Genomic DNA, 22,366 nt, shown 5'->3' with positions numbered 1-22,366 from the left:
ACAAGCATGTGGTCAAACCGGACTCTTTGATTGTGGCTGACAATGGGGGCTGACTGAGAAGCCATTTATAATGGCACCGGGACTTGTTTCTACTGCATGTACTGGCTTTTGGGGACTCTAGTCTATTTGAATGCACACCTTCCTAAGCCTGAATGGAGGGGGGAGGGCCTTGGACTTCCCACAGGGCAGAATATCCTGCCACCTCTTAAGACTGGAGGGGGAGGGAGGAGTGTAAGGGCTGTGGGAGGAGGGGAGGAAGTGGAAATTTTTGAATGGAAAAAAAATATATATGTGTGTATATATATATATATATATATACATATGAAAACAGGCTTCTAGGGGATTATAATAAAATATGACATGATATGATACAATATGATTAGATAAAAATCCCAATAAAAATAGTAAAATACAAACAAACAGAAGAAAAAGACCCTGAAAAAAAAAAGGCACAAGAAACATATATAGATACAGAGACAAACTCATTCTCACACTCAGAAATTACATAAAACACAAAACTGGAAGCCATGATACATGTACAAAGGACCTGTAGAGGGAAAGGGAAAGACAGACAGACACACACGCACACACACACACACACACACACACACACACACACACGAGAGAGAGAGAGAGAGAGAGAGAGAGAGAGAGAGAGGAAGAAGAGAAAAAGGGAGGGAGGGAGGGAGAGAGGGAGGGAGGGAGGGGATAAGAGAGAAAGAGAGAGATTAAAATTAAAATAATAAAGATAAAACTAAAACAACAGCAACAGAAGCCTGACATGACATTATTAGTCAGGGAGCCTTCAAAGATGCCCTTGAGTTTGTTTTCTATTGACCAGCTATTTCTGGACACGTGTCTTACCTTCAAGAGCAGCTCGTTTTCTTAGTTACACTCCCTTGGAGAATGCTAAAATTTCATTTGCAAGTAGTTATCAACTGGAGATACCTTCTGAGTTAGGAATGGTGGTGTGTGTCCACTTTCAGTTCTAGGACCCCATCTGGCTGAGACCCATGGAGGCTCTGTGCATGCTGCCTCAGTCTCTGAGTTCATATGTGTATTGAGCTTATTGTGTTTAGGAGTGAGTACCATAAACTCTTTTACTCTCTGCGTATTGTCTGGCTATAGGTTTCTGCATTTGTTCCCACCCAAATAGATCCATGCTGCACAAAATTAAACTTCAAATGCATCGAAGACCTCAACATAAAGCTGAATCTGATACAAGAGAAAGTGACAAAGAGAAAGTATCTTGATCTCATTGGCATAGAAAGACTTTCTGAACAGGACACTGTGAGCACAGGCCAGAAGCTTAACAATGAATAAATGGGACCTCATGAAACTGAAATATTCTGCATGGCAAAGGACACTGTCATTCAGACAAAGTGGCAGTCTACCGAATAATAAAAGATTTTTGTTAACTGCGTGTCTGAATGGAGACTAAAATTCAAAACATACAAAGAACACTTTTCTGACACCCCTATGCCACACTTCCAATTTTCTCAGGACATCTTGTCTTTTTCCCCTCTCAGGGGTATCCATGTAGGTTTCTCTTAGGGTTTTCCTTGTTACTTGGCTTCTCTGGGTTCATGGATTATAGGCTGATTATCCTTTGCATTTTGTCTAATATCCACTTATGAGTGAGTACATAGCATGTTTGTCTTTCTGGGTTACCTAACTTGGGATGGTTTTTTAGTTCCATTAATTTACCTGAAATTTTCAAGATGTCTTTGTTTTTTAACCACTGAGTAGTACTACATTGTGTAAATGTACCTCATTTTCCTTATCCATTCTTCAGTTGAAAAGCTTCTAGCTTGTTTGCAGGTTTGGCTAATATGAATAAAGCTTCTATGAACATGATTGAGGAAATGGGAAGGGGAGGAGAGAGGAGACTATGAGGAAATGGGATGGTTGAAATGGGGGAAGGACAGAGAGGGAGAGCAAAGAAAGAGATATTTTGATTGAGGGAACCATTATGGGGCTAGCTAGCAAGAAAACTGGCACTAGGAAAATCCCCAAGAATCCACAAAGATGACCCCAGCTAAGACCCTAAGCATTAGTAGAGCAGGTGCCTTAAGTCGCCTTCCCCTGTAATCAGTTTGATGACTACCTTAATTGTCATCATAGAACTTTCAATCAGCAACTGATGGAAGTAGTTGCATAGATCCACAGCTAAGCACTGGGCTGAGCTTCCAGGGTTCAGTTGAAAAGATGAAGTGATAGAATGAGCAAAGGGATCAAGACCATGATGGGCATACCCACAGAAGCAGCTGACCTGAGCTAGAGGGAGTTTATTGACCCTGGACTGGCAGCGGGGGAACCTGCATAGGACCAAACTAGGCCCTCTAAATGTGAGTGACAATTTGTATGGCTTGAGCAGTCTGTGGGCCATTGATAGCGGGACTAGGATTTATCCCTAGTGCTTGAACTGACCTTTTGGAGTCCATTCACTTTGGAGGGACACTTTGCTCAGCCTAGATATGGGGGAGGGGCTCCTTGGTCCTGCCTCAAAGTGACATGCCAGATTTTGTTGACTCCCCATGGGAAGCCTTGCCATCTCTGAGGAGTAGGTGAGGAGTGAGGTAGGGGAAAAGTGCGGGGAGCAGGAAGTGGGAACTGGGATTGGTATGTAAAATGAGAAAAGACTATTTTTTTTAAAAAACAAATAAATAGAACTCTCCCTGAGACTATTGTTTGCTTCTATTTAATTTTATACTTGACATCACTATAGTTGGTCGTTGCAAAAATGGTTAATTAATCAACGTTCATACTCCTTTACAATGCAGTGCTATGGCTGGCTTCTCAAGAGTTGCTTTTTATTGTCTTCATTTGGGTCTAATTTGGTTGGTGTGTCAATTGCTTGCATTTCCTGAGTACAATATAGATGATATTATGTAAGCTCCACTGATAAAGATTTAGGCATCTTACTGCTTTTGATTTTAATATCTTAGAGTACTAGGATGATCAGTCTCTCAATCATAAAAAATGAGAGGCCACAGAGGAGAACATCACTCTAGTCAGTAGACAACATAAGTTGACTGATACAACAGGAAGTTCATCATGGATCTTCTAACCCAATGAGGAGACAAGGGTTGTTATGGTGATATTTATGATTTTAAAATGCACAAACAGAAAGACTGCGGAAATTGCCCATCAAATCAAATCACAGTTATTTGGTGCCCCAGAGTTCAGAGTTGGTTTCTTAGGTGGCAATAAGTGTGTGATGGCTAGTCTTCGCTGTTAAATAGAGTGGGTTTGGATTCACCTAGGAGACGTACCTCTCGGTATGTCTGTGAGGGTGTTTCCAAAGATGTTTCAACGAGGAAGAAAGGCAAACCTTGAATGTGGGTTGTACCATTCCATGGACGGGGGTCCCATACTGGATCAAAAGGAAAAGGAGAGAGCGAGCTAAGCACTAATACTCATTTCTGCTCTCTGACGGTATACACAGTGTGACATATTAAATACCACTGCCTTTTCTGAGCGGTAGTCACTGATTCTGGCTGTACAGAGAGGTGCTGCAACCCCGATGAAATGTGGAGGCTGCCAGATGGGATGGAAATACTGTGGCCTCTTTTCCCTCATAGCTCTCTGGGACTCCCATCTACTGAATGGCAAGATGACAAGTGAGATCTGCGGACACAAGCCAGTTTCTCGGACAGAACATGATGTGGTATCTGATGAGTGACATCTTGAGAGTTTGGAGCATGATGGTGGATTCTCTGAGTTGGGTTGCTATTGCCCCTCTATTACCACTGTACTGGCCTACCAACACTAAGTTGGGTTTTCCATAGCTACAATGAATGCTAATGTACTTTAATGTAAATATCATCATCAACAGTGTTATACTTACCATTATTGTATTTTATATGCATTTCTGTACTTCTATGTCAAAGCTCTACCATCCATAAGATTCATACCATAACTATTCATTTAGATTTTCTTGAAGTAGCTTTCTTAGGTGTACAGTTTCATTTCTGAATCACTTTTCTTGGGGCATTTCTACTGTAGACGGCACAATGTTTTCTTTTTAGCTATTGCACACTGAAAATATCTGATTGTTGGATAGACAAATTATGCTCATTTATTCTTATCAGTATGTCAGAAATAGTCAATAATAATACTATACACTTATATTTCAAATACTTCTGTCTTCTAATTTAATCAACCAAATGTTTTAAGTTCAGTGTTTACCTTTACATGTTTAAACATTCACATTATCCACTTTTCTTTTTTTTAACTTTTGATTTATATAATCTGATTGCCATCACCTGGATAGGAACCAAGCTTGTACTTATTTTGTCTCTTCTCTACCTTCCTTTCAAATTTCACTAAGTCACATGACTCTCACACTTTCAGTTCTTTGAATGCGCTACTTTTCGCAATTTTGTGCTTTGTTTTAGTTTTTACACTCAAATAAATTATGTCAAGTGAAAGATTTTGCTAAAATTTTTTCCATGATTTTTTTTTTTGGTTTTAATTTAGAGCTCTGCAGTGGTTGTTTTGTCAAAAAAAAAAAGACTCATGTAAACAGAATTTCATGATTTATAGTATTCTGAGAGCTATTGGCAATCCTTGTTCTGGATTTAAATTGAAGATAAAAATTAGCATGTGTATGTATACATTATGTGTGTATGTGTGTTTATTAACTAAATATATGACTGCATTCATACTTTACTTTTTCAATTCTTTTTTTTAAGTTTTATTATTATTATTATTGTTTTTATTATTATTAAAAAATTTCACCTCTCCCCCTCCTCCCATTTCCCTCCCTCTCCCTCCATTCCTCTCCCCCTCCCTTTCCAGTCCAAAGAGCAGTCAGGGTTCCCTACCCTGTGGGAAGTCCAAGGACCTCCTCCCATTCCAGTTCTAGGAAGGTGAGCATCCAAGCAGACTAGGTTCTCCCAAAGCCAGTACATGCAGTAGATTCAAAACCCAGTGCCATTGTCCTTGACTTCTCAGTCAGCCCTCCTTGTCAGCCACGTTCAGAGAGTCCAGTTTGATCACATGCTCCATCAGTCCCAGTCCAGCTGGCCTTGGTGAGTTCCCATTAGATCAGTCCCACCATCACAGTGGGTGGGCGCACCCCTCGTGGTCCTGACTTCCTTGCTCATGTTCTCTCTGCTTCTGCTCCTCATAAGGACCTTGGGAGCTCAGTCCAGTGCTCCAATGTGGGTCTCTGTCTCTATCTCCATCCATCGCCAGATGAGGGTTCATATTCATCTTTTTGGGTCTGGGTTACCCCACTCAGGATAGTGTTTTCTATTTCCATCCATTTGCATGTAAAATTCAAGATGTCATTATTTTTTACCACGTATATATTCCACACTTTCTTTATCCATTCTTCCATTGAGGGGCATCTAGGTTGTTTCCAAGTTCTGGCTATTACAAATAATGCTGCTATGAACATAGTTAAACAAATACTTATGTAGTATAATAGGGCATCTCTTGGGTATATTCCCAAGAGTGGTATTGCTGGATCCTGGGGTTGGTTGATCCCAAATTTCCTGAGAAACTGCCACACTGATTTCCAAAATGGTTGCACAAGTTTGCATTCCCACCAGTAAAGGATGAGTACTTTTTCAATTCTTAAAAAATGTAGTTCTTTGACAATTTCATAAGTTTATGGGATGCATTCTAGTTATTCTTTCCCTTTATCCTCTGTATCTCCTTCACACTCTTACCAGTCCCTCTACTCCCTCCCTGTCCTTTTCCATATTCATGACTTTTGTTTTGGTTTTATGAGTCATCTAGTTTACCCAGGGCCATCTGGGTGACTTTTTACTAGATCTTGATATCATTACCAAAAAGTAACAACGTCTCCTCTTTACCAGAATCTATCAGGTGAAGAGCTAACACTCCCTGGGCTCCTTTTCCATCCATGCCTGGCTGTTATGAGCAGACACAGTACAGCCATTTTTATTCATCGAGAGTGTATAATTACCATAGCTATGTCTTGCTCAGTGCATTGTAATGTGTTGAGTAAAGCCCATTGAAACTCTTTCCTCTATTTTCTTTGAACTCCCTCTTCCACAGTATTCAGCCAGCCTTAGAGGGGATAGAATATATGTCTTGTTTAGGGCTAAGCATGTAACCGCCACTTATTCTCAGAACTCTGTGCAGCCGTTAGTCTCTGCATTTACTACAGTTCACTGAATAGAGTGGTTTCTCTGATTAAGACTGAGTGATAACTGTCCATGAGTGTAAACATTAATTTAGAACATGCTTTGATGCTATATCAGTTTTTATTTTTTAACCATCTTACAAATCTTGTGCTGAATGTTACTTGGTAGAGAAGCCCAAGATATCAGGCATCTTGAAATATTTGCATCACTGGTCAAATCTTGCTTATTTATAGATGAAATCCAGAATGCACTTTGAGTGTACAGATTGTCTGCTTTTTATTCTAGGGAAATTTTATTGAACTTTAAAATGTGTGTGCTATCACACTCATTGGGCTTTCTTTCTTCAGGACTTTTATGATCATGTCTAAACTCTATTTCATGCTTGATACATGATATTTTTATTTTAATACTTTATGTGCATAAATCGCTGGGTGGTGGTGGTGCATGCCTTTAATCATAGCACTCGGGAGGCAGAGGCAGGTGGATCTCTCTGAGTTTGATGCCAGCCTGGTCTACAAGAGCCAGTTCCAGGACAAGCTCCAAAGCTACAGCGATACCTTATCTCAAAACAAAAAAACATAACAACAACAACAAACACTTTTTATGCATAAAAACCCACTAAATTTTTACCTTCGATGTCTTAAACATGTCTTTACAGCATCCTTTCTTCTTTTTCTTCTTAATTTTATGCTTTCTTCCTTTTTTTCTATTTTTTATTTATATGTAATGATTTTTGTTTACCTTTACCTTGATTATTTTAAAAACCTCTGTTTCATTTCCTCCTGTCACCTGGGTCACCTCTTGTTCTGATCTTTTAAAGTTACAATTGCTTCATAAAATTTTTGAAGCAATATGGCAGATGTTTTGTTGCAATTTTCTTCTGTTTTATTGAACCATTTCTTTTCTGGGGAGTTCTCAGCACATATGACAAAGCTTGCTCCTTCTTCATGTACATTTTTTGGTGCATGGGTTCTTTGCATGTTTGATTTTTTCACCTGTACTCAAATGTGTTAAGCCCCCTGGATAGGTTATTTATGGGGAAAACACTACCATGATAGCAAAGGTAGGAGAGAGACAAGTAACGTTTCCAATAAATACCTCCTTCTTGTTGGTTTGATGACAGCCCTGTTCACATGTGATGCCTCTGCCAGTCTTATTTTCTTTGTGCTTTTTTAAACTTAACTTTCTTTGGGAGGATTTCTCTCCCAGCACCTTATTTCGTTAGGATCTTTTACTGATCACGGCTGCCAGGAGACAAAGACAGAACATTGCAAGTGGGTTCCCTCCCTCCCATAGAAGAGTTTGGCTGGCTCAGTCCAGAAACTCTTGACGTCCATTCTGCTCTCATTTACCTATGGCTGATGGCAGCAGGGCCAAAACCCCAGGCTCTTTGTGTCTTCTTGTAACTGTGTCTTCTGAGCCACACTGAAGGATGAATGGCAGTGACTCTTGGCAGCATGAAACTCCGTCATCTGGGATTTTGTCTGTTCCATCCAGTGTAAATTAGTACTTCCATTTCTGTTATCTTATGAATGGGTTTTGTAAATCAAGTGGAAAAAGATACTCAAGTATCTTCCACTGATGGAGTTAATCTTTAAAAAAATCTTTTCATGAGTCTTAGCATTTGAGAAGCAGATGTCAATAATGCAGAAGCCTAAACAGATGGCTAGTAAAGCTCTTACAGCATGAGCTATCTTGGGTCGACAAACGAATCAGAGAAGGATTCTGGAAAAAATGGAGCAGGAAAGTATATATGTAAAACTTTTTATAATTTTACATCATAATTTCATTTAGAAAAGAATCAAGGAATAGAAGGAAGTCAACTTCCCTTGACCACAGAAAGCTCTTGATAATTTCACCAGAAAAAAAAAAGAACCATATTTGTTCAGGAAGGATAGAGATTCTGCAAGAGAATTCTGTGTTTAAAAACAATCTTGAGAGTCACGAAGAAGGCGTTGATGAAGGTGTCACACTGCAGTTCTGTTTCTGTCAGAAACAATGTCTCTATCAATTACTCAGGTCTCTGCCTGCTGTCTTAAAAACAGTTCTTTGTTTGTTTATTCATATTTACCCTGTCCCCCATCCCCTCTTAGATCTACCCTGCTGCCCACCTACTCAAATTTGTGTCATCTTTTCTTGTGGATAGCCATCAAGTCCAATTTCTGATGGCCACACATTCTTGGATGCTTGGCCTTCTACTATAGTCTTGTTACAAAACTTCAACCAGAGACATTAGAAAGATGCATGGCTTCCTACTAAGGTGGGAAAGTACTTTTTGTGTAAAGTGAGTAAGTACACAGTCACAAAACATAACTGGCATCTATGAATATATTGTCAACCTTTAGCATTTTCTATCAGTTTATGGATCAAGAGCTTTAAACTTTCATGCCTTTAGCATCTTTATTCCAAGATATTGTTTGTCTTAAGAGCATAGGCAGCCACCTCTATAATCAGGTGAATGGAAGTGGAGCTTCAGGGGCCCTTGCTTTTTGGGACCACAATTACCTGCCACTTGGTGATGGTCATTCTGAAAGTGCAAGAGGAAAACAAATCTTATTTGGAGAGAGAGGAAGAAGGAGGGTTTTAATTTTTCCTAGATTGTATGACCAAAAAGTGGTTTGACACTTAATTCAATTCTGTGTGCTTTAATGCTTACCTTGAATTACATGCTGACGTTTTTACTTATATTAACCATGTGTGAACAATGGAATTGTCTTGTCCAGAGTTGAGAAAGTGAGGTCCTTACCAAAAATCCTGTTCCTCAGAGTGCCCTCTCCTGAAGTGTGCTGTTAATTTTTCCTCCAGTGGGTGGGACAGGCTGGTGCCTACATTGCCATTTACATAGGAGCTAAAGCAGGTTGTAGAGGTCCCGAGTCTTCTGGTGGCTATTATTGCTTATGGATGGCAGTGCATAGGCAACGCAGAGGTTGCCTTTCTGCAATTCTGAGGAAAAGCCTCACTTCCTGGAGGGCAGTTCATTAGCAAAATGATTGCATCTGGCAGCCCATTCTGAATAACCTGCTTGAGATAAGGCGCTTAGAAAGATAATGGTTTAAATTGACTCTTATTCACACTAGACAGCAATGACTCCACAGATGATCCTTTGGCTGGAGACCTGTACACACCCCATTGTGTGTTTATGTATGTCTACGTGCTTGTGTTTCCTATCAAAGTCTCCACTAAGGCGCCAACACAATTAGAATAGTGGGCGTGGCTGAGATGGTGGTTCCACAACATTGGCTTCCTTGGCAATTAACTTGTCCAATCCCTCTTTGTGCAATGTCGGGCTGTCCCATGGGGGTGTGTGCACTTATTTTCTCCATTTCCACTTGGGAATTTTGGCACCAGTATTTTCTATGGCCAGCATGCATTTTGACTTAGATGTCATCTCTAATTGCTTCTTACCCTTGAGGTGATATGGATCAGTCTCATTAAATGTTGGACAATGAGTACATTTATATGTGAATGGAGTGCTCTTCTCTCTTTGTTCACATGTACAATGGTGGTGTTTGGAAGGTGGAAATGATGTGTTGATTTTTCCATAGAGAGTACAAGAAAGTGTGATCGGGATATGTATTGTTCTACAGCTACCCTATTAATTTTTAAACAGTAAGTTCAATGGGAATAGATAATGAGTTATTTAAATTTCCCAGGTACTTTGGATAAGACTTGAATTTGTGTTCATCATCAGTGGGACACAGTCATAACATGAGAGTTGTATGAAGCCAGTATTCAAAGAATATAGCACCACGAGTAACGATGTAACTAATATTAAATAAAATATTAGTTTTCAGATGCTTAGGAAAGAGGATCAATGTTGTTCCTATACAAATTGGTTCTAAAGATCTGTGGAATTCTGAGTAATAACAGTGTGTTCTATCTCTTTCCTGACATGGGAGATAAAAATTAGCGAAGGAAAGCAATCTGACAATTAAGAACACAAAAGGATTATTCCTGGATCTAACTGAACGCTTATAGTAGCTGAACACTGTACAGGGCATTTCTATGCAGAATGGGCATTAGACAAATGTGTGAAATCCTCTGCTTTATCCATAGTTCCATATCTTCAGTCATTGTGCATTAAAGAGAATCATACATGTTTAATAACCTATAAAATCTAAGAGCTTATTTAGATGCAGGCCACATAGTAAGAGTTGTCTGTGGTCTCCCGTACCCACAAGTGACCTCAAGGTCGGTGAAGCATAAGATCGAATAGAGCGGCTCATGGAAAACTTTGAAACCAGCTTCACATATGGACCGCAATATTTTGAAATCATTTTTCCTCTAAGACTTCCTCTAAGACTTTCTAAAAAAGTCTTGCATTTTCCCCCCGATGAAATATCAGCTACCCAGTCCTTCTCTTCTTTATTTTACTCACCTTTCAATGGAAGCTTCTGAAATGCTATAAATCTTATTATCTAATTGTGTCTGCCAAGTTTTTCCTGGTAACACTGTTTCATATACTGTAATCTTTGGCCATTTATACATTAGTTCATAGATATTTACATATTCTCACCAGAAAAAAAAGTGATGGAATTTATAAAATCAGAGATTATGTTTAAGTCTATTTCTCAGCATGAGCATAAAACAGACTCTTAATAAATACTTGATTAAACAATATGAGAAGTAATTTATTGCTATGAGGCAATGATACATCTGGGGAGTGTTTGAGATTTTAAGTAGAATAATTGTAATCAAATGGATGTGCAATTATTGTGCAACCCAGTTTGAGTTCATTGGCAGTGTTGGCTGTCAAGTGGGTCATCATCTATCCCTGCTGTGAAAGGGGAATATGGTATAAAGCGTACTAGTTTTGTTGTTCTCCGTGGCTGACTGTGTTCTACAGTCTGAACAGAACCCAGCAAAGTCCCTGCCCCCTCCAGAGCAAGGAAGACATCCTCACTTATCATGCGGCTGATTTCCATCCTGATGCAATCAATCTACTTAATGTCAAGTACACTGACAAGAGTGTTTGTGACTCTGTCATCTGGAGGCATTTGAAGGGTGAGTGCAATGACTTGTATGCAAAAATAAACAGAGAGAAAAAGTCCTTCTGGGCTTTTTCTGCAAGTGGAGGGGCTTCTCTGGAGCCCTAGGGTGATAACAAAAGTGGACTCACCCACGCGGAGTGGGAATGAATAGCCTGGGTATGGCATGAGGTGACGCTCTGCTTTTTCCTGCCCCAGCAGAAGGGTAGATTGGACCTAAAGGCATAATTGCTTGCCCCTTACCTATCTCCAACTTCAGCTCACAGCTGCCCTGGGTTGCTGAATTTGCCCCTCCAATCAGGAGTGTGTTTGTCTTCATTTGGGTTTCCCTTGCACCTAACTCACAGATATCTGGCTTGAAGCTAATCTCACTACTTATTTAATGTTTTTGTCTTGATACATGCCTCAATTTCCCAAGGTACTTTCCATGATCAATTGCACAACATCGAAGAGCCTTTCATGACCTTGTCCTCTATGAGATAAGAAAGTACTGTACCACTTTGTGTACGTGAGTTACGAGAGTGGGAGAGAGATACTTCTAACCATGTGCTGGTGTCCAATGGCAAGCAGAAATGTGCATAAGAGTGCCTGTTAGAACGACATGAGTTCCTCTTTACTGCCTATTCTTGTTTGACAGTTCTGAACATTGCTCCTCAATCTTTCTCTCTCCCTTATCTTTTCATGTTATATGTGAAGTTCTTTGGATGAATTCCTGCTGCCCACGGAATCATATATTATGATTACATGTATATGTATGATTATAAGTATCTCTTTGAAGACAATAATTCTTAGGTTCACAAACATCACCCATGGTGAAAGGAAAAACAAAGGAGTAAATGAAAATAGCCTAGGATATATTCTCTGCTTGTCCTGCCAATTGGATACTCTTTCCTTCTGTGTTTATTTCTAAATGTAACTGGGGTACTAAAACCGCAGGTAGGCATCAGCAACCTCATTCTAAATCCCAGATGTATTCACATATTAAATGAAAGGACACAGCTTTGAACAGGGTGTATTATTTCCCTTGCTAACTCTTGGCTTCATCTAATTTTGATATTTGATCAAAAGTATTAGTTACAGATCCATTGTTGTGGGAAACGCCATTAGTGGGGACTTCTTTCTTTGAAAGACTGTGACTGCCACATTTCAACCAATTACTGATGCTTTTGTTCACGTCGCTTGGTTGAGGAAGCCTCTGGACAAGCATACCCTGTAATTAGCTACATGTGAGTGGATTTGTGGATTTATCCAAAGACAGTATAATAAATGACACGCGGCTTGTCAGGGTAAAATCTCTGTTAAGATAGGGGGATCATGACTCTGTATTAACTTGTCTGTTTAATCAGAAGCAACGTGGATATGCTTAGTTTGACCTTTACACAGATGTAGTTCAGACCCAACTGTCTTTATTTACATAATCTGACAAACTTTTCCTTTCTTTCAGCCTGCACTGTGCTGAGATTTTAGAGTGTCAAAGCTGTGGAACATTTAATGAATACCAATCATGTGGGAGAAGCAGGTCCATTTGAGCTGTAGTTTTTCTAGAGCCTTTTTCCTGACTTCAGACTGGTCATTTCTCAGGTAGATTTGAGCACTGTGGGCACAGTGTGATTCCATGGCTCTTTCAGGAGAGCCGAGATTTTGTTTCCCGGCTGCAGAACCCTTCCCGCTACATGCCTGATGAAATCTTATTTCAGCTGCTGTCCGAGCACCTACCTTTGGAATTTAGGGTTGAAAAATACTTTCAACAACAGAGGTTACAGAGTAGATTTTACATGGTGGAAGAGAAAAGCTTCGTAGGGACAATGACATGAGATACATATGTTGGGTAGGCAGAATGAAAATTATGGGGATCATTTCTCCTAAGGTCAGCCCTGTCAGCCCAAGGAGAATCTAAAATGTCTCTGTGTCTACATGGGATAGTAAAGAGAGAAACTTTTAGTCTCCGAAAGTCAGATATGTCAGAAGTCTGTCTTCTGTTTGGACCTTTATAGAGGTCTATTCACATGGATCAATATGCATAGAGTCTGAATAGAAATGATATTGGATAACATGAGGCTTGATTTTGAATGGCACTGGAAATGCTTTATTGCCTTTGGTTTCCAGGTTATTGGATTATTACAATATTTAGGATTTTTTGAATGCCCACTGAAAATACCCAAGGTGTTGATCTACATTGTAGTGTGGCTTGTATTCTTCTCTTTTATGAGAAATGTTGATGGAACTGTGTTGACACAATGTAATGTAACCTTCCCACTACTTTAAGTGTACCATTCCCTCTGAGTGATGGGAACCAATAACGAGGTTAAGCTTGGCTAAGGGTTTGAGTAAATGTTGAATCACGTATGTTCATACTAAGTTTGCACTGGCGCCTTCACTTGATGACAATGGCAATAGGGCAATCACTAAAATAATTCAGTATAATCAGATATGGAGCAACATGTGGTCTAGATAATCCCACCTTTGGAAAGGACTTAGGAAAGGAGAAGTGGAGATTCAAGATGTAGATAAATTATTATACAGAGACAAAGGGGTGAAATCAAGCCTTCTTGCCTGGACTGTGTTTGAATTGCTTCAGGCCTGGCATTTTTCAGTGTGTGAGTCACATACAATGTAAACCATAAATCATGTACTGAAGTTCACCAACACTGCTGTTTGAAAGGAATTGTAGACAGGTGAAAGCTAATTTCTCTTGTGATCAGAATAAACATGTTTAGGCAGAACACCACGATAGGACAAGGGGTCTCTGTGTAGACTTGGGAGCACAGAGAAGTGAATGGAATGTTATGTACCTACAACAAATCACTGTGATGAGTTTCTTTCTGTACTTACTCTGATAATAGGAATAAGAACAGCTATCTCTTTACAGATGGGGGCTGAAAACCAGCACAGAGAAGTAAGAAAAAGAAGAGGTTTCTACCTTTAAAATCTTTTCTAAATAATATCATGGAAGGATCAAGACTGTGAAAATAGGAGATTGATTTCTGTCACTAAGCCATGGCCATCCCTCAGCTCCTCTTACATTTGCCCAGTGAATAACTGGATAATCAGAGAATGGAGAAGTTCACAGGCTCTGGATGGCTCTTTTCCAATCTGAAGACGAGACGCTTTGCCAACTTTGTTCAGCTTGAGTTTCTATGCAATGTTTATCCTTGATTAGGATCAGGATAAGCAGAAAGTTTAAAGAAGATACAGGGGCATTGTAGGAAGATGGTGTGGCATCATTTCTTGTTACTCTACTATCAGGAAGAAATGGGAAGGACCTGTAAAATGTCCGAAACACAGAGAATATGGTCGTTGTCATAATCAACATCTAATTGTAAAGTTGTTCAGGGTTTTAGGCAAATATACAAAGGAATACTGTGCTCGTGAAATGAAGTACATGCTAAATTCTTTAAAGAGACACATCTGGTTGGCTGCAAGTTGGGGGTATTAACAATGAATATGTTTCTTTCCAAATAGGGATATGTAGTCTGGTCTTGTAGGGCAGGAGAGCAGAATGTGAACCTCTCAAGTATGCTATTTCTGGAGAACGTCAGGCTCTACATCGTGTTGCTCCCTTCTCATTGCTAGAAGATTGGGGCTTAGATAAGTTGAATAGTCACAGGGAGAGAGGAACAGAGACTCAGTAACTGTCTTCTCTCTTCTACACGAGTACGATCTCAGAAAAGAACCTGGGTAGGGTGGGAATCCTGGATGGGACCTTAGCAGCAGCTTGTGGAAGGAAGCACAGTGTGCAGATTCAGAGATGACTCCAGGCTTCCTGATATCTCCAAGTTTTAGATGGTGCTACTTACCATTGCCACCTTTGTTCTGTTTGAATCTTTCTAGTCATCTTGTAACTTATTCTTTTCTGCTTGTGAGTCTCAAGATAGCTTAAGTTTCCCACATGAAGCACTGATGATATATTTTTTTCTGTAGCTACAGAATAATTAAGTAGTGAAGCTGTCATGTAAGTAAAGCGTGCTTATAGCCTTTGGGCATTGCCTTCTAATTGCAGAAGAAAATCTCCTTGGGGAGAAAATACCTTTCATAGTTTTTGCAAGTTATTTCAGAGTTCAGCCAGGAGGTCACAACAATCCATAAGACAAGACAACCCTGAAGATGGAGGCCTAATTTCCATAGGCTTCAGTCTGTTCCTGTAGGGTTCTTACATGGAGTTTGCCTGGGCTGATTTCTCCCAGAAGTAAAAGCTGAAGTCTTGTGTGACAGCAATGAAAGCACGTGAGAACGAATTAGATACATGAGCTTTTTGGAAAGTGTCTAGAAATCATCCCAACTATACGGGGAGTGAGGTTTTCATGATTCTGTTTGTCATTCTAGTCCCATAGAGGTAAAGGCACAGAGAAACTGAGCTGTGTGACTTGAGAAACTTGCTTGAATTTTCATAGCAACTTTATCCTTTCCCTTGAGTCATGGCAAGAAGGTAACTCCCAAAGGATAGGTGAGGTGAAGGGTGTTCTCTGTGTACGGAGAGTATATACATGAGGGAGGAAGAGGTGATTTGACTTTGTCACTTAACCCCTTCGTTTCAATTTTCTTATCACGAAACAGTTATATTGTAATATTTTAATGGAAGAAGACAATTCTGAGTCAGATTGGCACAGAATAGAAATGTCAGTAACCTTTCTGCACAGAGCCAGTCACAGATTCGAGTGTTTTCTAAATGTCAGTTGTTTACCCCATGTACTGTGAGTGAAACGTGCCTGCCCCGAGGAGCTGCAATCTGGAGTGCAGTTTTCATCTCTTCTGTTTAATAATCTCCCTGTGCCCCAGGTCTGTCGAGTGCTGACTGTCTTCTATCTTTTGCCAAATGAAATAAGTCAGCTGAATCAAGAAATACCAGAGTAAGGCTCATGGCTGCAAGCAAAAAGGCTGGAAAAGGAAGGCATTACCAAGAGGCTGTGTTTTGGAATTGATGGTAAAACAAGCTGAGTGAGATGCTAAACTCGAGGCTCTTAGATGCATGCAAAAAAAATCCTCATTGTCGAAAATCTCAATTATTTTGTTGTGTACATGTCTTTACTGCAAGGACTTATTTGGGAATATCTTGCGATATTAAAGTGCTCATGTGATGTTCTATAAGTTTCTCTGACTGAAATATTGCCTGATTTTGTGTAAGAGGAATCAGCTGGCCTCCTGATACATTTATGTGGGGATCACAACTGATGGACTGGTGGTGGGGCACATACATCATTGCAGTGGGGAGCAGGGGACTCACCCTTTCCTCTCCACACAGGGCTCTACCTTGGTTCTTTCTAATGCTTTGGTGGAGTGGGTGGTGAGTGAACTGTTACACTGGAAGGTGAATTCACTTCCAGGTTAGTCTCATTTTTCAGATGGTACCTTTTTCCTTCATAGATCCAGGACCCACTTGTCACACATACTCAGAAAGTAAAAGACCCAAATGGCCCTCTGTTCAGTAGAGGCTGCTCCCCAGCTCCTTGTCTAAGTCCTTCCTAAACTATCCATCTTTTAAGTTTACCAGGTTCAAGTGTTTCCAATGTCTATGTATAAAACAAAAATAAAATGTGTTTATAAAATTAAGAGGGTGCCTGATTTTTATATAGCTCAGGTATACATTTAAAGATATTTAGATGGAGTTATCCTTTGGGTAAATTTAAGAAAACTGAATGGTTTTACTCTCCATTACTAACTTTCATTAAATATATATGAAATTAGCAAGTCTCTGCTTCCATGGCTATAAAGCTACACATTTTGCTCCACAAAATTGTATTTGTATGGTGCAAGATTTCTGTGATAAAGATTCTGCTTCCAAGATTCCAAGGCAACTGTTTTATAAAATACCCTAAGAATGAATCATATGAAAGATCAAAGACCCCAAAATAAGTTCATGTAAGAAAGATAGTAGGGAGATAGAGAGAGGGCTTGGGTGGTAAAATATGTTTGCTGCATAAATGTATGGACCCAAGCTCACATCTCCAGAGTCCATGTAACCGTTGGAGACATAACATCCCACCTCTCTCATGGGAAGATGGTAGAGAGAAGAGAATCCCAGAGGCCAGACACCCTGCTGTATGTAGCAGAAGAGCTCTAAAGAAACCCTGTCTTAAATAAGACAAAAAAGAAGACAAACATGAGGCTTTTCACTGACCTCCATACATGCGAACGTTTCGTGTACATGCCCGTAATATCTCATATGAAGGCACATCACATCCACATGAGCACACACCACACAGGTATTAGATATTCAACGATAGACCATTTCTCCATTGAATTGTCAAAAAGCTTTTAAATTTGCACTTCAGTTTATATATTTTCAGGACCAGTGACAGTTTGCAGGGTGTATCATTCTGTGGACCACCCCGGGAGTGGCAGGATTTAGTTTTAGGTTACAGCTCCATTGTGAAGACCAAATCAACAGCAGGGTGTTTATAACTTTCTGTATTTACAATAGTTCTGTAGCTTCACTCACCATGATAATCCCTCAAAGCAGAGATTTTTAACAGAATTATAACACAATTAAAATTCTCTAGCAGCCACATGGAAACAGAAAGAATGAAAAGTAAATTTTACTAATACATTTTATTTGATGTGGTTTATTTAAGAAAAACATATTCTTACATGAAATTTCTTTTTTTAGGAAGGTTTTGAAATTTAGTGTTTTGTTATGCATATAGTGTATGCATTCAGGTGACCTGCATTTCAAATGATGGATAACCACCTGAGACCAGTGTCTACTAGTCAGTGTCTACTACTGTTAGACAAAGTATTGCCTATCTCTGACTGGGTTGTTCTAGAGCAATGATACACACACACACACACACACACACACACACACACACACACACTATATCTTTTTATTGGAAGAAAGCTATGTATATAGGAAGGACAGTTTAGTCTAGGCCTGGTGGTGCATGCCTATAATTCAGCAATTGTGAAGCTGAGAGGTAGAGCAAGCCTACAACGTCCCCCTCCATAAACAGATGGACAATTCAAACTCCGTTCATAGTCTTCGATGCAGGGAAGAGGGGATAAGATGCTGTGTAAGCTTAAATATCCAGGCTCTTTTCTCATCAGACTGTGACTCAGGCTCACGGTGCTGTCCCTGCTCACCACAGCCAGAGTCCCATTTTCCAATGAGTTTGAATACTATAACATCTTTGCTAGGCCCCTTTCAGTTCTGTTGTATTCAGTCTTCTTGAATCATACTGTCTTCTCATTTCATATCAAGATCGCAGCATATAATATGTTTACACCTATGTGCAAAACACAGATGGAGCGTTTGATCATAATCAGTATACGTGTTGGACATTCTTGCTTTGGATTTGCTTTAGTCTTCTTCCTTTTCCGATTTTGACCAGTAGGGACAAATGTCCTCAAAGTCTGTCACGTTTGTACTGATTCTTGCTATTCTTGCTGTTTGGCCATAGTGATGGCCAGGCTGTCAGATGTGGCAGTGAATTACATGGGAAAGTGTATCTGCTGCATTGCAGACCTGCACACAATTGCATTTCATTTTCTTAATGACACTTACCGAGACAGTTTCAGCTCCATCCTCCCTCCATCATCGGAGAGATTCATCAATCCTCTTGACATTGCTTCTTTCAAGTTACATCCATGGCATGAGGAAGCATCTCCAACTAGGATTTCACAGATTCTGAACAACTAAATATTTGTGGTTAATGTGTTACTAGGTTTTTCTTTCTTGTTAGATAAAACCATGTGTATACTATTCTTCTTTAGTTACTTTCCAGAGGAAACAATGACTTTTGTGAAGTGTTCTTGCTTTGAGATAAGATTATTATTATTTCATTGAGATGACCTGTCAACCTCATCTCTGGAGGAAGAGAAAGGTAATGAGCATCACAGTTTGGCTTTCTCAAATTTCCCCCAACCTTCAGACCGCCATGAAAGTATCTCTGGACCATGTTATCACACAGACTGGTAGCAGGTGATAGTATATTTTCTGGAGTGAAATGTGGATTGTCTAATTTTAATATGTTAGTTTTACAAGAATGACCCCAGAGTAGAATTTCAGCCCATGGCATATGATCCCACAAGTTGGTTTTCAGTTATGCAGGCCAGAAGTTTAGGTTTATAGGAGTCATGGGAACAGACATGAGGTCAGAGCTAATCAGGGGCAGACATGCACAGGACAGGGGTTTCAAACCTCAGGTCTCTGGGAAGGGAATACGGTACCCAGGATTGCGGAGTCCAATAACTGGAATGGGACACAGGGAAGCAAAGATCAGAATGTAGCAGAGGAAAGTGAGGGCATCAGGGTGTGGAGAGTCAAACTTGACTGCTCTACTGACTACCACCCTCGGTAGCCCTGCTTTTAGTTTTGAAGACTGTAAATTGTTCTGTTGATTAAATTCAGCCATTGTTTTTATGCTGAATTAAAAATGTTATTGAAATTAATTTGATTGAAAGCTAACTGCTGCTGAAACACTCTACGCTGCATATGTGGATCCAAGGGTCTTGAACATGAGTAGTAGTGAGATATCAAACATATGAGAAAAAATCATATAAGTTGCAGTTAAAGAATTAAAGAATTCTTTAAATTTTATTAGTGACTTAAAATTAGACTAAGATTTATTTGATCTTGTCTAGCCCTTTATAGTTTAAGATTTTAATTATGCAAACAGGATTTTTTTAAAATAACAAATAGATGTTTAAAACACAAGTTAGATATTAAACCATTAAGCTTATGTTGTTGTTGTGACTTCTGTAGTTCCTAGTCTACTAGTCCCTGTCTTTTTAAATAATGGATGGCCTGTGTCATTCTGGATCACCATCTTACCAATATGGTATCTTTGGTAGAGTTTGGAATGAGATTAGGACTGGGTTGAGAACTACCCATTCTTCACTTCCCCAGTGGCATTTCTCGTGCATCAGTTTATCCTGATTAGGAGACTGACCTCACAGAAATGAAGAAAATAGAGGGAGGGAAAAGAATGGTAAACAAAGAGAAATTATCACATGTCCTTTTTTGGGTGCAGTGAACTTTATTGATGGTATTCAAGAGAGTAGGGCTCTCTAAACCTCTCCTGCTGTTCTGGTGGTCTGGGATGGAAACTTTGAGGGAGATGCTCAGAGTCAAGCATAGAGTTAGGACAGGGATTGCTCAGCAGCTGAGGGCCTCTCTCTTGCTGTGTCTTTGCTGGGATGGGTGCTCCAGGGTGGGCTTCTTACTCCTTGGAGGCCATGTAGGCCATAAGGTCAACCACTCTGTTGTCATACCAGAAAATGAGCTTTACAAAGTTGTCATGGAGAGCAATGTCAGTCCCAGCATCAAAGGTGGAAGAGCAGGAGTCACTGTTAAAGTCACAGCAGACATTCTGGTCCTCAGTGTATCCCAGAATGGCTTTTAGTGGGCCCTCGGATGCTTGCTTCACCACTTTCTTGATGTCTTCATATGGTGTAGGAGGTCCTTCTTTGTATGTGTTGCTTGTATTAGTTAATGAATAAAGAAACTGCCTTGGCCTGATAGGCCAGAACTTAGGTAGGGAGAGAAGACAGAACTGAATTCTGGGAGAAAGAAAGCAGAGTCAGGAAGAAGCCATGGATCCTCCACTTGAGGGAGTTGCTGGTTAGAATCTTTCCTGGTAAGCCATTGCCATGTGGCGATATACAGATTAATAGAAATGGGTTAAGTCAAGATGTGAGAGTTGGCCAATAAGAGGCTAGAGATAATGGGTCAAGCAGTGATTTAATTAATACAGTTTCTGTGTGGTTATTTTGGGGCTAAGCTAACCAGGCAGTGGGGACGAACAAGCTCCTCCTTACAACATTCATACTTGGCAGCTTTCTCCAGATGGCATGTCAGATCTATGACAGACACATTGTGAGTAGGAACATGGAAGGCCATGACCATGAGCTTCCCGTTCAGCTCTGGGATGACTTTGCCCACTGCCTTGGCAGCGCCAGTGGATGCAGGGATGATGTTCTGGGGAGCTCCACAGCTATCTTGCCACAGCTTCCCAGAAGGGGCATCCACAGTCTTTTGGGTGGCAGTGATGGCATGGACTGTGGTCATGAGTCCTTCCATGATGCCACAGTTGTCATGGATGACCTTGGCCAAGGGGGCTAAGCAGTTGTTGGTGCAGGAAGCATTGCTGACAATCTTGAGGGAATTGTCATACTTGTGATGGTTCACGCCTATCATGAACATGGGGGCATCTGCAGAAGGTGTGGAGATGATGATCCTTTCAGCTCCACCCCTTTTGCTACCTTGAGAAGGTTAAAAACCGAGAAAAACATTTATCATCTCAAAAAGTGCAAGTTAAGCAAACTTCTGCAGCGAACCTTAATGCTGTTAAATCTGGCTGGAAGTTTGTCACCTGAGCCTGTTTCTTTCTGAAAGAACCAAGAACAGCTAGAGGTGTTAAAAAAAAAGTATGTGCCTACTTCCTTCCTGACCCACATGATAGATATATCTAAGATCTGAAAAATGTCAGACACCTGCCATTTAAAAGTCACATCTAAATATACTTGGTACCCCATAAGTAATCTTTTATTTTTAATTGTAATATTATTTATGAGTTTTCACTCACCAGGGATTTTATGTCAGTCTAAAAGTGATGGCACGAAGCCCAATACATTAGGAGAAAGACATGTGCTGATGAAATATGATCCTGCATGTCATCATTCTGCTGGTGTACATTAGGGAAGGGACATGACGATGAAGTTGAGGGATGAGGCTTTGTGCTGCGCATTCTCGAATGATTCCTGTGAACACTAAGAAACTGAGAATAGATTTTTATCCATGTGAAACAGAAAATAATCAGAAAAACTCTGCCCAAGGTGAGTGGGGGGGGGGGAGACCGTTCGCAAGGAATATACCAACAATACACACTCAAGTTAAAGCATGGAAATAAAGTAAAGCATGGAAAAATAATTTTCATAAGCTGCCTTTGAGAAAAACTGAACTGAAGATTGTCCCCAACTCAAGGGACTTCTAACCATTTAGATCAAGCAGTCTGCTGATTGCAGTCTGTGCATGAAACATTGGTCTCTCAGGGTTCATCATGGTCACTGTGGGATGTTACATTCCTTTGGGAGTTCTACTTATATATCTCTGACAGTATCCAGTAGATTTCTTACATGTCTATATACTCATAATTACCTGACATTTAACTTTCAATAATGACTTTATTAAATCTGAGGTGACAACCCTCTCCTTGTGGCATTTAATTTCAGTCTTCCTTTCCCTCTTCATCTTGTAAATGATTCTTAAAGGCAAACAACTGAGGAAACACTCATTCTCATCAATCATCAGATATGGTTCTA

The 22,366-nt window shown here is 40.0% G+C and overlaps 1 pseudogene; it reads right to left on the bottom strand.

Moving 5' to 3' along the window:
• Positions 1-20,264: 20,264 nt before the first annotated feature.
• LOC125390295 (glyceraldehyde-3-phosphate dehydrogenase pseudogene) lies at positions 20,265-22,106 on the bottom strand (annotated as a pseudogene).
• Positions 22,107-22,366: the final 260 nt, after the last annotated feature.

This window comes from Myodes glareolus, chromosome 13 (genome assembly GCF_982192425.1).
Source record: "Myodes glareolus chromosome 13, mMyoGla1.1, whole genome shotgun sequence".
Lineage (NCBI taxonomy): Eukaryota > Metazoa > Chordata > Mammalia > Rodentia > Cricetidae > Myodes > Myodes glareolus.
Note: the sequence above shows the minus strand (reverse complement) of the source record. Positions and strands in the feature narration are given on the sequence as shown.